Source organism: Pagrus pagrus (assembly GCF_965226575.1).
Source record: "Pagrus pagrus genome assembly, chromosome: 9".
In the NCBI taxonomy this organism is placed as follows: Eukaryota; Metazoa; Chordata; class Actinopteri; order Spariformes; family Sparidae; genus Pagrus; species Pagrus pagrus.
The window spans coordinates 12855510-12870216 of NC_140193.1; the positions used below are offsets into that span (position 1 = coordinate 12855510).

At 39.8% G+C, this 14707-nt stretch overlaps 1 protein-coding gene across 15 annotated transcripts in view; it reads left to right on the forward strand.

Annotated features, from left to right (window-relative positions):
* The first annotated feature begins 1227 nt into the window (after positions 1-1227).
* Positions 1228-14707, forward strand: part of map2 (microtubule-associated protein 2) — a 103807-nt gene continuing 90327 nt past the window's right edge. For 5 of the 15 annotated variants that reach the window (XM_084361891.1, XM_084361880.1, XM_084361879.1 and 2 more), the window contains exon 1: positions 2423-2600. The gene's annotated coding sequence lies outside the window, so the exon portion shown is untranslated. Of the gene's footprint in view, positions 1326-2131; positions 2221-2421; positions 2601-3483; positions 3503-14707 lie in introns of those variants that run through there. The other 10 variants (XM_084361878.1, XM_084361892.1, XM_084361893.1 and 7 more) reach the window with 7 other exon arrangements.

Sequence of the window (14707 nt, forward strand, 5' to 3'; positions counted from 1 at the left end):
TTTCTATAACCGTCATGTGAAATACGTCTGCAGCCTCAGCCAAGTGTACTTCACTAAGATGCCATCGGTACAAGCTAATGCTGGAAGGACAAACTAATGTGAGGTCACTCCAGTCGTTTGGATGATTAACATTTATGGAGGTCACCGGCTCTTTAGAGCCATAGTCCCAGTGCAACAGCTTGTACTTTGATCCCAGATGCATAACCTCCTCTTAGAATATCCTTCACAGCTACCAGGAGGCCTGATGGGCAGATGGTAGTCAAGGTCATCCGTCTCATCCAACATGCATGTGTGTCAGTTGCTTCACACCAGATATGAGAGACCTGGAAATAGAAACTCGATCACATGAATTAACTCACAGATGGTAATTATCTGATTCCAGGTTAGTAGTGGTGAATAGGATTTGGCTGTTAATTGAGATCTACATTTCCATCCCCTCAGATGTCTGCTGAGACGAAAGCTTTATTTCCATTCTCTCTTAAACAAGATTCCCTCCCTGGTGAAATTAAATGTATGTCTTCTTGGAAAGCAGCACACTTCAACATTTCACTTCCACTATCGCCAGTTGCTTCTCTGCTCAGATGCTGAGACCTCATCTCTCCATGAAAAGTGAAGCCAGCAGTCTCGCTGCTCCTGCAGGAGGGCCACCATAACTCTGCCAAGTCACATCTGTCTGATCCTGATAGCTGGCAGGCAGAATGAGCCTCTGGTAGCCACATGGGGGCCATATTGCTCTTCAGAAGCCAGCATCAGTCAGCATCAGAACAGCATCCCTCTAACGGCTTTTAATTTAGCTGGAATTAACAGAGTAAATCGGTGCTAAATTGTTGGTGCATTCCTTCAAATGAACCCAATAAATGATTGTAATTATGGACACAACTATGAAGCAAAATGACTTTGCTGTATTGTATTTCTGCATGGTTGTAACAACAGCAGTCGCACTCCAGAGGGTGCTCTCACATGGCAAGAACATGAACAACCCAACACTGAAAGCAATAATGTAGGCTGACAATATTGTCATGTTACCGTTTGACCCTCTGTCCAAACACGAACATGTTCTCCTCTACAATTTATTATCATCAGATGCATTTTTGTGCCTGCACTACTGATATCTGATGCAATTAAAACGTCCATTTAACGGAGTCAGAGGGACTATTTCTTTGTGAGAAAGTAGTCCCTTAAAGACTGTTCAGGAGCAGGTTTTCTGAAAATGACAGGCTGCTATCAGTGTTTTTCACAGCTTTGAGAGCTGTTTTTTAACCGCTGCGGTGGCAAAAGATATCATAGCACACATAAACCTTTGGATAAATGGACGATTACAAGAGGTGAGTGAGATAAAAATATTATTAATCTTACACCTGTCACACCTGGCTTCACCGCCAGGACCCTCGTCATCTAAATTACCTTTTAGCTTATCTTCAGCAGTTTTAAGATGGTCTATTTCTGAAAAAACAAAACTAACATTTTGTGTAACATCTGTCAATACATTTGAATCCTATAAGCTTTGTTAAAAAATGTTTTTTGAAATGGGAGGGCGCTGTGGAGGGAAATACTAGCTAATAATTGTATGCTAACTTTAATACCACAAGCTAACAACAAAAAGTCTAGTTTATGGTCAAAATTTAAATGACTATAAAGCGAGGTTACTTTTAATAACCAAGAAGGAGTTAAATAGGACCTGTCACCACATTTTTATCATTTCGTTTCACTTACTTATCTTGTGGAAGTTTGGCTACAGTTATTAACTTAGCTAACGGTAGCTAAGCTGCTGGGATGAGCAGTAAGCTAGTTAACATACATTTATGTTGCAGTTAATTTCAAATCAAGTCAAATTATATTTACATAGTCTAGTATTACAAATTTGTCATAAGCGGTGTAATTTGTGGACCTAAAACCTGGAAATCTGTTAGCATTTTTGCAAATCTGGTTTTAAAGTCTGGAAGACGTGCAATAGATGTCAGACCAACACGCTATAAAAGAGTCTGGACAGTCGGGATAACAGAACTAATATCAGATTGAAGACATTTATGAGGGATGACATTTAATTTTCTCCATATTTAAATCAATGTAACGTTGTGGAGCGCACCACCGTAATTGCGCGAGCACTGTAGCAACGCATCGGTGTGGCGTGACTAGTCCCGTCATTACGGTGATTGCAGGCTGCGGAGCCCGTGTGTCCGACAGACCGGGAGTTGCACTGAGAGACACTGCACCGAACAGGTAAAACATTTTTTTTTTTTAAAATGACTTCTTCATTTCTATAACAGCGTGATTGTACGAGCGAATGTGTGTGAATGGCAAATGACTCAACAAAAAAAAAAAAGCTTGGTGATAGCGGCGGCCGGAGGGGAGTGTTTCCACCCCGACAGCGAATGAGCATTTGAGCAGGCATTGAGGCTGAAATGATGAGGTGCCCCTCTCTGTGTGGATGGAGAAAGGACGCATTGTTCGTCTCCAGGAGATCTGGGTCTGGCTTCTCATGAGTCTTGTGCTGTCTCATCTCTTGTCTCCGGCCAGGTTAGGTGAGCAGTGCTGCGGAATTAAGTCTGACATGAAATCACAGCTGAGCAACAGATCAAGGAAGCACATCTCAGAGATAGGTAAGACGTATCGATTGATTGGATATCATCGGTCCCAGTAGATGCTTGAATGTGTTGTTGGAAAGGATTGTGTCTGCATTGTTATGCTCTACCTATTGCGGTCACTGCGGGGAACTTGGCTTGCTGCGCTGGCAGTGCTGTAGTAAATCCTGCAAGACATTATAGAGAGCTATAAGGTGAGGTCACTGTGAGAAAATCATTGAGAAAACGCCCCTATAGAAATGTAATAGTGGTTTATGATCTGTGCTAAGCTGCCTCTTGGGAGAGGGAGAGAGAGAGAGAGAGGGGTGCAAATACAGGTGCTGAGTCATATTGGCTGGCCCTTTGCTGATTGATCACCCAAATTAAAGCCCAATATGTGCATGTTTGTCTTTGTCATCGCCGATTTACAGCTGATTTGGTTTCATTTGAAAATCATGTGTGAAAGCTGTAGATCTGATCTGTCCATTCAACCCTTTGCTTCATCTGCAAATGCAGCTAAAGCAGTCTGGGCTGCAACACCTAAAACTGACTGGATATTACATAGCGAGCCTAAAACATGATAGATGTCTCAAACACTTGTCAGCCTCAGTCCAGTCTCATTTACATACAGGAGCTGGCTATTGATTTCCTCTCTGTCGTGCCCACTCTCCAGCAGTGTGTGCAGATACATTTAAATGCCTGATGCATACGAGATGAGGCAGCAGCTCGGAGTGATCGGGTTCACACTCCTGGAAGACCAGGCTGGTAGTCAATCGGTTTTTACCATTCCCCCTATAGGTTTGGTTGGTGGCCTCTGTAATCGTTAAAGCTCAGGAGGACATTCAGCTGCAAACTGACACGATTCTCTCTCCTTCTGAGTCTGATGAAGGACAGAGGTTATGCAAACATTCTGGAGATTCTCAACACACCAACATGGAAATGTACTGTGTCTTCTGCTTCATCTTCTTGCATAATTTCCCTGTGGTCTACAGTTTATAATAGCCTTTGTTTGATTGTGTACGATCGTGTTTGCATGCCGTTTTAGCGCTGAACACTTGATATAGATTTTGTCGAAGTCTTAGTGAAAAGGCAGGCAGGCCGAGTTGACAGATTGTGTTTGTGTTTGGGTAAAGGCTAAGAGGGGAAGTGGACCTCTGAGATGAGATGTGCTGCCTAGTCTTCAGAATGACGTGCCTGTTTTCTCCTTACTCGTTACAAGCTGATTTAAAGAACTCATTTGATAGATAAGTGAATATTCATTAGGTATTTAACATGTGCAGAGACATCGTCTGAAAGTGCAGATGTCAAGGTGATGCGTGGGGGGTCTGTACCTGAGCTAATGAATCACTGTCTGTGCCGTCAATACAGGTGGAGGCCTGGTGTCAGTCAGATATCAGAGCGAGGAATCAGATGAGCGCTGAAGAGACAGTCTTTTTCATGGCTTTTCTTCGCTCCTACTGTTGTAGCGATGCCAAATGAACTTGACTTGTAAAATAAGGGTGTGGATGAATGCAGGTGCAGTACAAAGAGATGCAGACTTGAGTCATTGTGACTTGGACTCGAGTCAACTGAAGCTACTGTTTTAATGACTTGCAACTGTCAGTATTTCACTTATGGGGACGCAATAATTTTAATTGAGAAGAAAAGAAGATTAAATAAGCTCTGATGAAGTTATTTGCATTTTGTGTGATTACATTTTTTTATTGAACGTCAGTAATAACAATACAATTTCATTCTATTGTCATATTTTTCAAACAGGTTAGATAAATTGGTCAGTAATATCTTGATTAAGGGATGCACGGTAAGGATTTTTTTCAGTCGATAACGATAATTATATGTTTCTCATTGCCGATACCGATAATTCCACATTTATGTATTTTTAAAAAGGAGTTCATAACCTGTGGTTTATGCACACCTGAGGATGAGAAAGGCTGAGATGTAGTGAACAAAGATAGATGGTTTAATATTCCTTAGCTCCGGTTACATTTGTTGTGTTAAAAAAGACTTTTCCCCCCGACTCCGAACCCTCGTGGAAGATGTATTTCAGATTACAATTGTGTTCTTCTTGGGAAACTGTAGAAAAACGTCCACACCAGCGACAACGTGTCTGGTTCTCTAGTCCACTTCTTCTTCTTCTTCTTCTTCTTCTTCTTCTTCTCTGTCACTTGACTTGACTCAGCAACACGACCTGTGACTTGACTTGCCCAAGACAAAATGACTTGGGACTTGCTTGAGACTTTCTCTGTGAATAAATTAAGAACAAGGTGAGTGTCTAACATAGCCTGGGGTTTTGGTTTAAATAGGATAATTAAGCCCGGAGTTAAGCCCACGTTAAGATCCAACACAGAGCACTTAAAATGGCCAAAAAGCTAAACAAAAACAGCACAGTCTCAATACTGAAAATCTCCCCTGGGTTGTCACTGGCAAGAGGCAACTGGTAACAGTAATTGGGAAGAAAAAACAGTCCTAAAAAGTCAGTGGTGTTTAAACAGAACTTGACAACCGATTGTTTATTTGACTGATAACCAGTGAACGGAGTCTAGCACTGAGGATTAAGTGTACTGCCAGTCAGGAGCCTGGTGGCAGCATTTTAGACCACCTGCAGGGGAGACTGGCTGACTCCCACTGGAGTTAGAAAAGGCAGACAGAGATAAGGGCACAGACAGTTTCTAGATATCCACCTCAGACAAAATGTATTAATGTGAAATGGGAACATTTGGTATTCAAACAAGTTTACTGTAGTTGCTTTTAAAAGTCTTCAGGGAATTGATGGGTTTGATTGGAAGACAGTTTAAATAAAAAGAAGGTGAACATCCCCCCACCTCACCACGTTTTCAGCTCCTGATAAGACTGTTTGGATAATTAGGTTAAACTGGGGATTTGTTGTCTCACCACATGTGTCACTTGCCCAAATGGACTGTTGTTGCACAGAAATACTGTTTTTTGCCGTGTCACTGCATTCCTTTCACAGCAGTTAGATGTACGGTATGTGTAAAATCCAGCCCAGTCGTCAGGATAAAATGTTGGCGGCTAATATTTTTGCTAAAACCAATGATACATTTACGTCTGTGTGGGTCACAGGCCAACGTACAGTTTGACAAAAAGTGTTCACATTGCTTGTTTATAATCCTGACTGTCATATCAGGAGGGCCAGGGCTGGTGGTGGAGTTACAGTACGGGCGAGAAGGCTGCCAAGCCAGTGACCACAGCTCGAGACTGCGTTTAAACATTTGTAAGTGTGAGATTCAAAAATAGTAAGAACTATTCTTACTAACATCTATTCTGGTGAATGGGTTTAGGTTGGTAAAATCTGTCAGGCTGTGAAGTATGACAGCTACATTTCATGCATAGAAAATGGAAACATTCAGTCAATTGCTTGCTTTCATTGTCTTCATTAGAGTTGGCTGTCAGCGTGAACAGTTCATGCAGAGGTGCCAGCTTAGGTAACACTGCAGCAGGCCGATTCACACTTGTGTGGTGCCAGGTACTGTAGGTCAGCTTTACATAAGCCTTGTGTGTCAGTGAGACGATCTTATCCTGATTCCTACAAAGATACTTAGTCAGCTGGGCACACACACACGCACACAAACACACAAACAGACAGTTCTCACTTGTCACGATTGACGTAATGCTGCGTGTGTGTTTGTGTGTGTGAGACAGAGAATGAGGAAGAGGCTCTTTATGAAAGAAGAGAGACACTCGGTGGTAGCTTTGGCAGCAGCAGCAGCACCAACACACTCAACGGGCATGTCAGCCAGCTCGCTGCTAATCTTTCTTTCTCTCTGCCGAGGCGAAAGTACTCCAGGTTTTGTGGGAGATTAGCTTGATGGTCAGTATGCCTGTGAAGCAGTGAAAAGATGATCCTATGCATACGCTAAAGCTCAACGAGGGATGCAACTAACTATCATTTTCATTATTGATTGTTTTCTTTTAGTAATGGTTTGATTGTTTGACAAGGCTCCAGGCTAACTTTGTAAACTGGTTGCACTGGTGCAACTAACTTTTCCACACATTTTAATTTAATTTCTAAGAAAAGATTAAGGTTTTCTTCATTTCATATCATAATAATGAGAGTAGCACATGCAACAAGAACATTTTCTCAATTTTTTAAATCTGAGCTTCTCATCTGGTGCACCGGTGCAACTAATGAAAATGTCGCACTCGATTTTTTGGTGCATGTGCGACCAAAATAGTCTCACCCTAGAGCCCTGTTTGGTCTCCAAAATGTTTGAAAAGAGTAATAAAAATACCAATCGCAATTAGCGAAAAAAAATCTGATATCCATATATTGGCTGTTATTCTAATGTACTCAGAAAATTTACATAAGCACACATTTTTGCGATAACCCTTCAAATTTGGTTATCAAACACTTTAAAGACAGATATTCACGTAATGTAGGCAGGATACTTAACACCTTAACGAGAAACTTTATTGTCCATAAATTACATTAGAGCAAAGAAACAGTAAAATTTACTGGGAATTATAAATCATCCCAAGTATCTTTTCTGCATTATGTTCAGGACATGCCGAACAATATATATACCGAACCCTAAATAAATATTTCTGCCAATGTCAGCCGATAATATTGGCCAACCAAGTTTAGTTCACAAGACACAAGTAATGATGACCACATTGGATTTTTTTACTCTCTTATAACACTATATCTTATGTAACCTATATCTGCTTAATATATTCTAACAATTTCAGAGAAGCTGTGTTAAAAAAAAAAAAAAGTATGGCAACCCATGAGGGAAAATCCCCCATCTCCACACAGTAGTGTTTACTTTGAGATTGGGGTGAGCGAGGTGGAAAGAAGCAGATGTCCAGTACAGAAATAAATTAAAGGCTCAAGCTACAAAAATGTGACACAATTTTAATTATTTAAGACAAATAAATGACTTAACGAAACAAGCTGTTTATTAAATATGCTCTATTTGCAATATAGAATGTCGCTTCAAAACCGTTTTGCGCCTTTATATCTGCACGTGAAGTTGACCTCTCTTCTTTTCAAGGGTAAGGAGATGAAATAACAAACAAGGCTGAACACAAGGCCCAGAAACAGCTACAGCAGCATGTCATTGACAAAGTGCTCGGCTGTTGTTCATTAGCTGGCTGCTTCTATTAAGCTTCACAGTTGAGGGCACAGAGCCAAGGATACCTACATGGCGGTAATGTGTGACAATAAACAGTTATTGACACCTGTAGGTTTTCTTTCAGGTCAGGGTTGCTTACAGAAGAGAAACATTAGCTGGAAGACTCGTCTTTCTCGAGAGCAGATGTTCACATACAGGTTCGGTCATGTGACTGAATGTCTGATTGAACAATGTCTTCCTGTTCAACATAAAACAAATTAACCTACAGTAAAATACTTAAAGGATAAAGCAGGTTGCAGCAGTGAGGTCTGTGTTCTGTGTTGTATGTTCAGCTGTAGGTAGTAATGCAGATCCATTATGGGTTCAAGAAATAAATGTCATGCCCATCTGTCTCATGGGCGGCTATTAGGGATGGATTCGATTACCAGATTGTGTTTTCTTTGTGCATTTAACAATAAAATAATCATTACTGAATAATCTTAATCTGTAAAGTAACTATGAACTTAAGTTATTAAATATATGCAGTGAGGTAAAAAGCACCAATTTGCCTCCAAAATGTTGTGATGTGGACGTGTAAAGTAGCAGAAATAGTGTAAGTATTGCAAATTGCAAACCCATCATGAGCGCGACAATAGTCGTCTCCTTCTCCTTCTCCAAATGCAAAAGAGCAATACATTGTACTTAGTTACTTTCTGTCACTAGTTATTCTAAATTTTGATGTTAAGACTTGAATTTTAACTGCAAATGTACTGTATGTTGGATCCAAATATTAGTTATCGGTGTCCTTGTTTCCTAATAATTGGCATCGGCCCTGACAAAAACAGATCAGTCGATCTTAGTTGCCATACTTCAGTTTGTGGAAAGGGCATGGACTTTAAGTGCTTTTTATAGTTTCAAATTTCATGTTTTACCTGCGAGAATCAGATTTTAGCGCCTTTACAATCATCTTACATCCACAGAAAGGAAAGCTCACTGATTGCTCCGTCATTAAAGAAAATAGAAAGTGTAAGTCGTAACCCTAGCTAAGCATTAAAATGCTTATGGACTGCAGAACGCTGACCTCAGTTGTTGTGCACTTGCCAGTCCTGCCAGGGAGCGGGCCAAGTTAAAGCTCAAGTCATTTCCATTCTTGGCCGTGCTTCAGGAGACGCTGACCTCGGCTGACCTGCAGCTAAAGGATATCCACTTTGTCCAGTGACAGATTTCTACCTGCTACAGTGATATTCCCATTTTTTAACTGTCATGTTGGGTCTCTGTTCTTAAACTCTGATTTTTTTTTTGCCCTGAGGGACACTAGGGATCAAGCCAGCTGACCTTTTAGTTTGAGGAGGCTGAGATCAGTGAAACCCACAAGAGTCTGTCCGAACACCCGGACTCTATCTGTCTTCCTGACAGCGCTGAATTCAGGATGGACCACTGCTGCTTGTAGCACACTGAACCTCCATTAGTGAATCTTTTTAGTGATGAAGCTGCTGCACACTCGCAAGAAATGTAACTTTTAAGTGAGATAGCTTTTAATATTTAATATCTTGAAGCCTTATTTTCTGTAGTTATTCCAGGCTTTATATTTAAGTTGGTGATCCACTGAGCTAATACAGTCTAATAACAGTTCTGCAATAATCCACAATCCTTTTTATGTGTAATGCAAATTCCAGGGCATATGGATCACTTCAGAACCTGAAAATGTTGCTTCTAGAGATATTATATCAAATCTTTGGACAACAATACAAAGTTTGCCAATATCACAAAGTCTGCCACAATACGATTTTGATTAGATTCAGTTCAGGTTCCTGCGATCGATATGAGACGATATCATACGCCAGTTTAACACAATCCATTACAGAAGAGGAAACAGAAGTTGCCACCACCTTTTTTTACTGCCTTTTGCCATAAAAAAACAGAAATTAATAATTGTAAGTAATTTTAACTAGTTAAATGCATTAAAGTTTGCCTTAAAGTAAGGTTAAAACAATTAAAGTAAGGATAAAACAATTGTTTTTTGTAGTCACCATTACTAGCGTAAGCTTATGGCATTTTAGATGGCATGAATTAGCCTAATGACTTTTCTTCTACTCATAGCTTAATAAATTAGATTTATTATTGAATCTTTTTCTTACTCATTGTTAGTTTAATCACTGCATCTCCCTACGGAAAATCACAGTTGAATTTCATTGCACTTTTCTTCAGCCTAATATTGTCTAAGCAAATTAAGTAAATAGTTTTTTTCTTGACTGCTTGCCATTACTTGCCTAGCGCTAGCATTGTTTGAATGTTAAGGAAAGCGATGCACATGGATGAAAAACTTGACATAGACATGCCACAGGAATTTCAATCTTAACGATGACGACGTTTTCACTTTGCATCGCTGATATGTGGACGATATGAAAATGTTATGTCACGATTATCCCCGCCAAAAAACTGCAATTCACAATATTATCCCGACAATCATCAAAATTTGTTCTTACAATCTTAAAATGCCACTTAAACATACTAGAATTAATTTACCATACATTTTATTAAGGAACAAATATTTATATTACTTCACAGATGGGCCACACATTTTGATTTTGATTTCCACATATCCAGTTCCTTCAGCCATGGTTACAGGCTTAGGATTATAGAATGACTGGGAAGATGCAGGATTAATAAATCAGGAAACCAATGTAGAAATGTAGCTTTTCAAGTCACTCGTGAGGATATTCTATATTATCCTGATAATTGAAATTCACCAGCATCTTGAGTGTTTTTATCAGGATCCATGATCATTGGATCGATACACCCCCAGTTGCAGGCTGACATAGATGACAACAGGTGAGCTGCCATTGCTTGAGGTGTTGGTGGAGTCTCTCTTCCAAAACACAGGAAGTTCCTTGAAAATCTTGAGACTGGGCTTGTTTGAGAAGCATATTTCTGCTGCATATAACACAAAGAAAGCAACAAATAAATAAATAAACAAAAGACACAACTAGAGTTTTGAATGGGGGATTTATTTTTGGCGGTCCATAGGATGTAACTATTTCTATAGAGCCACATTCTGTTCACCCAGCAGTACATGACAGAGCAGATAGAGAGCTGATAGAAAAACATGTGTGGGCTGAACCAGGAAAAACATAAGGGTGAGTCACAGCTCACCGTTGCCTCTCCGCTCCTCCAAGTATGTGTGTCTCACATCAGTGTGTGTTGGTGTGTGTGCACACTGTCCATGTATCACTCAGTCTGTGTGTGGGAGTGTATGCTTGTGTGTGGGTATGATTTACAGTATTATGTGCTTGTGTTAAAGGAAAAAAAAAAATCCCCCTCAGTGTCTTTCACTTTGATATCTTATGTGTGAATGTGTGATGTTTAGTGCTTCTCAGGCTTTATTTTGTGACATAATGCCGTAATTTAGTTTCTTTCAGCTGGCTTCATCTGATTCAGTAACACTGAATGGTTTCCTGCATTTTGCAGAATGTCTTATAACAAGCTCCAGAGAAGAGTGTGTGGGCACAGAGATACAGCTAAATGGCCTGTCAGTTAGAGAAACTTCAGGTTTATGATTGTTTTGCTATAATCGATTCTCTTTTGTGGTTGCACTGTAAATATCTCAACAGCATAACGACCATTGTAATCTTGTAAATACAGTAGGGATTTTAATGGTGCACAGACGTCATGGTTCAGTTCATAGCCTGGTTTAGGATTTGTGGTTCAGTGCGAGTTTGGGAGACTGGGAAATAAACTGATCCTTAAGGATGTGTTTCTTCTCATTTCGATGATACCAATCAAATGTGCATTAGCATGTCTTTCCAATCACATAGCCTACATCCACAACTGTCGTTCTGTAGCTGTTGTAGCTGACAGGGAACAGAATACTGGGCTAACCTTAGCATTTGTTGCTAATGATGTACGGCTTAATTTTTCGGGGCAGAGCAAAGAATACATCTATGCCAGTTAGTCACACCATGGCCTATCGTTGATGTATCGGTATTGGCCTGCATGTTTTCAGATATACAACGATATGAAAACACTTTTTTTAGCGATTATGATGCAGAAAAATATGTTTGGGGTAATTTGTACTGATATCATTTTTGACTTGTGGCAATTACCATTAAACTGTAAATTATGTTTGATGTCCCCAATTAAGGGATCATTGCAAACACTTTCTGTATACTGGCCTATATACTGATATCAGATTTTTTTTAATTCAAGTATCGGTCGTGTAAAAAACCAACAATGATAACAAATGTTGTCTTTGTACGGAAGCACATATAAACTTACTGGAAAGCTGATCAAAATGCTAGAAACAATTAAGATTGAGGACCTCTTATTGGCAGCTGGATAACACTTTCCTAACATCACATAATTATAGGCCTGATACGATACAGTATATTAGCAAACTGATACAGTACTGGTCCAACCCTCCGTGGTATCATTGAGTGTGTGAGCAGTTCAGGGACTGGGAGAATCACCTTGCTCATTATCAGAGAGCCAAAACCCCTGAGATGATACAGAGATGATCCAGAGACAACTGTCTTCCCACCCAGTGCCCCTCAAATTCCCACCACCTTCCGCCTCCATGAAATAAATATCAACCATATATCATGAACATCCCCAAGCCCTCCCTACATTTTCCTCTTTCATCTGTCCGTCAGGAATTCTTCATGCATTGATGACAAGCCTCACAAGATGATAGGAGAGTAGGGCTGCCACAGAGAGATCCTGTCAATCAAGGTGCAATAATCTATGACGGAGCTAAATAGAAAAGAGCTTCCCAAAATGTCTTGTTTTTTAAATGGTTTTCAGCCATATTTCATTGTTTGGTTTTGAATTTGTTGTGTGTCAGAATCCACCTTCATGCTGTCATAATTTCACAAAATATGGCTTTATAACGTATATAATCATTCTTTTTTTTTGAATCCCTTCCTGTGACGAGAGAACATTCGGTAACATACTGTACTTGCGCTTACATAAATCACTCGTTTTACAGCCTTCTTCAGGATAATTGCCTCTCACATCACTTATTGAAATGCTTCAATATTGCTGCTCTGCCTCCCATCCTGCTCCTCTTAATGGTTTGTCTTGATGGAGCACAGAGGTTGATGGCGACGCCCCCCTAAGGTCTGCGGCACAGGCCCGACACAGGAGCTGCTGAATGACAGCGCTGCAGAGGAATAAAATCTCCTCTTTTCTTTCTCAACTAAATGAGGAAACAGACCGAGAGCACTCAAGTGAACAGCATGTTGTGACCTTTCCTCCACCTCCATTAACACGCGTCTTGGATAATGGCGTTGTATTCAGAAAAATGCTAAAACCCATCAAGTTCAGGTATAGATGCACCTAAGATATGTTAAAAGTCCATTTATTCACGCCAGGGAGAGTGAGAGATGCGTTTAGTCACATTAACAACAGCAGGAGGTTAATGAAATGTCACTATGCTTCAGATTAACAAGAAATGTCAGGCTTTTTGTAGCTGAGCAACAAGTAAGATGAGGATTATATTGTCGATTGTAAGGTTGAATGTTACCTGGGAAAGTGATGTGTGTAGTAGTCTGCATTTTCATCAAGGAGAGAATGTATTTTTTCTACTTGAGATAACGTCAATCAAATCAAGTTATATCAGTTTTTTTGAATGGCGATTGTACAAGTGGACTAAGTGCTGAGTCACAGCTGATGCAAGATTTTTTGCTTCTCATCGCCTGGCACGCTGGCTTTTCCCGTTTCCCACCATATTGTCGAAAGTGTCACCAGACGCTTTGTAAAGCGTGTGATCTGCGGCTCTGAACTTGTCGGAGATCCGTGGGAATTCAGAGCGTAAAAGCTTACAAGTTAGACACGAGGAAGGAGCATGAATGATTTCCTCGTTTTGAAGTGTTGCGTTTAATGTTGTTAGATGTCGTCTTTGGGGAGGCGAGTCGTCCCTCGTTCTGTTATGTAATAAACACTCGTGCCTACACGCATGCAGACCCACACACAGAACAAAAACAGAAATTTACACTGTATACGCTGGTAGTCAATTAGAACAGACAGCTAGATGATGTATCCCTCTTTTATCTGGCTGTTTCTGAAAGCTATTAAATGTTCTGTGACAGACCAATCCTATCAAATAACTTTAGTGTGACTATCACCAAATCCCACTTAAAGCAGGATCCACTGTCAAACACTAGACACTCTCACAGATACATTGTTGTGTGTGTAGTGTGTGCGTCCTTCACTAAAGCAACATGTGGGTTGACTCCTCAGGGGGGAGGGGAAGCAGCTCTCTTCTTTTAGGCTTTAATCTTTGACCATCTGCTCCGGCCGAACTCTATTTAGATCACACATTACCTCACACAACATACTGCACCTGACACATGCTGAGTCCGTGATTTATATGTTGGTCAAGGAGATTAATATGTACCACTTTAACATTGGATATTTAAGCCTTATTGACGAAGATATTGTACCAAAAATGTAGGTTTTCGTTTCTAGTCAAATGTTTTCAGTTACACAAAGTATGGAGGATTTACTCAACTTTGAAAATTGTATAGCTTGGACTCATGTTCACTAACTTATGTGTGTACTTCTAAACAATCAGTTGGAAAAAACACAAAAAACGGTTGTAGTTTTATATGTAAATAGCAAATCAACCAAGCTTTTTCTAATAATGTTTTTCATTGAACAAGAAAAGGACTATATCTTATACAAACATGACAACATTTATGAAATAGTTTTACAACAATATTTCTTGTTCATTTATTTATCAATATATATGCTCACAAAAGTGCACAATGTTCAGTATGTGTTATTACTTGATTGTAATCAAATTAGTAGTTTGATGAATTTTAGTACAGTGACCTCAAAAGTCATGTCTTCTTGACTAAACATGAAAAAATTAGGTCAAGCACACCAGGGATGAGCGTTTGTTTCAAGTGAACATAAAGATTTTTACGTCATTTTGACAGTCCCAAACATTTCTGTTGACTTCACACTAAAATGTTGTGTCTTTGATGAATTGGGGTTCATCATAGCATTTTCATGATACTTGAATTTCTAACTTCGATACCTTTGATACTTCGTTACCTTGAAAAACATGGATAT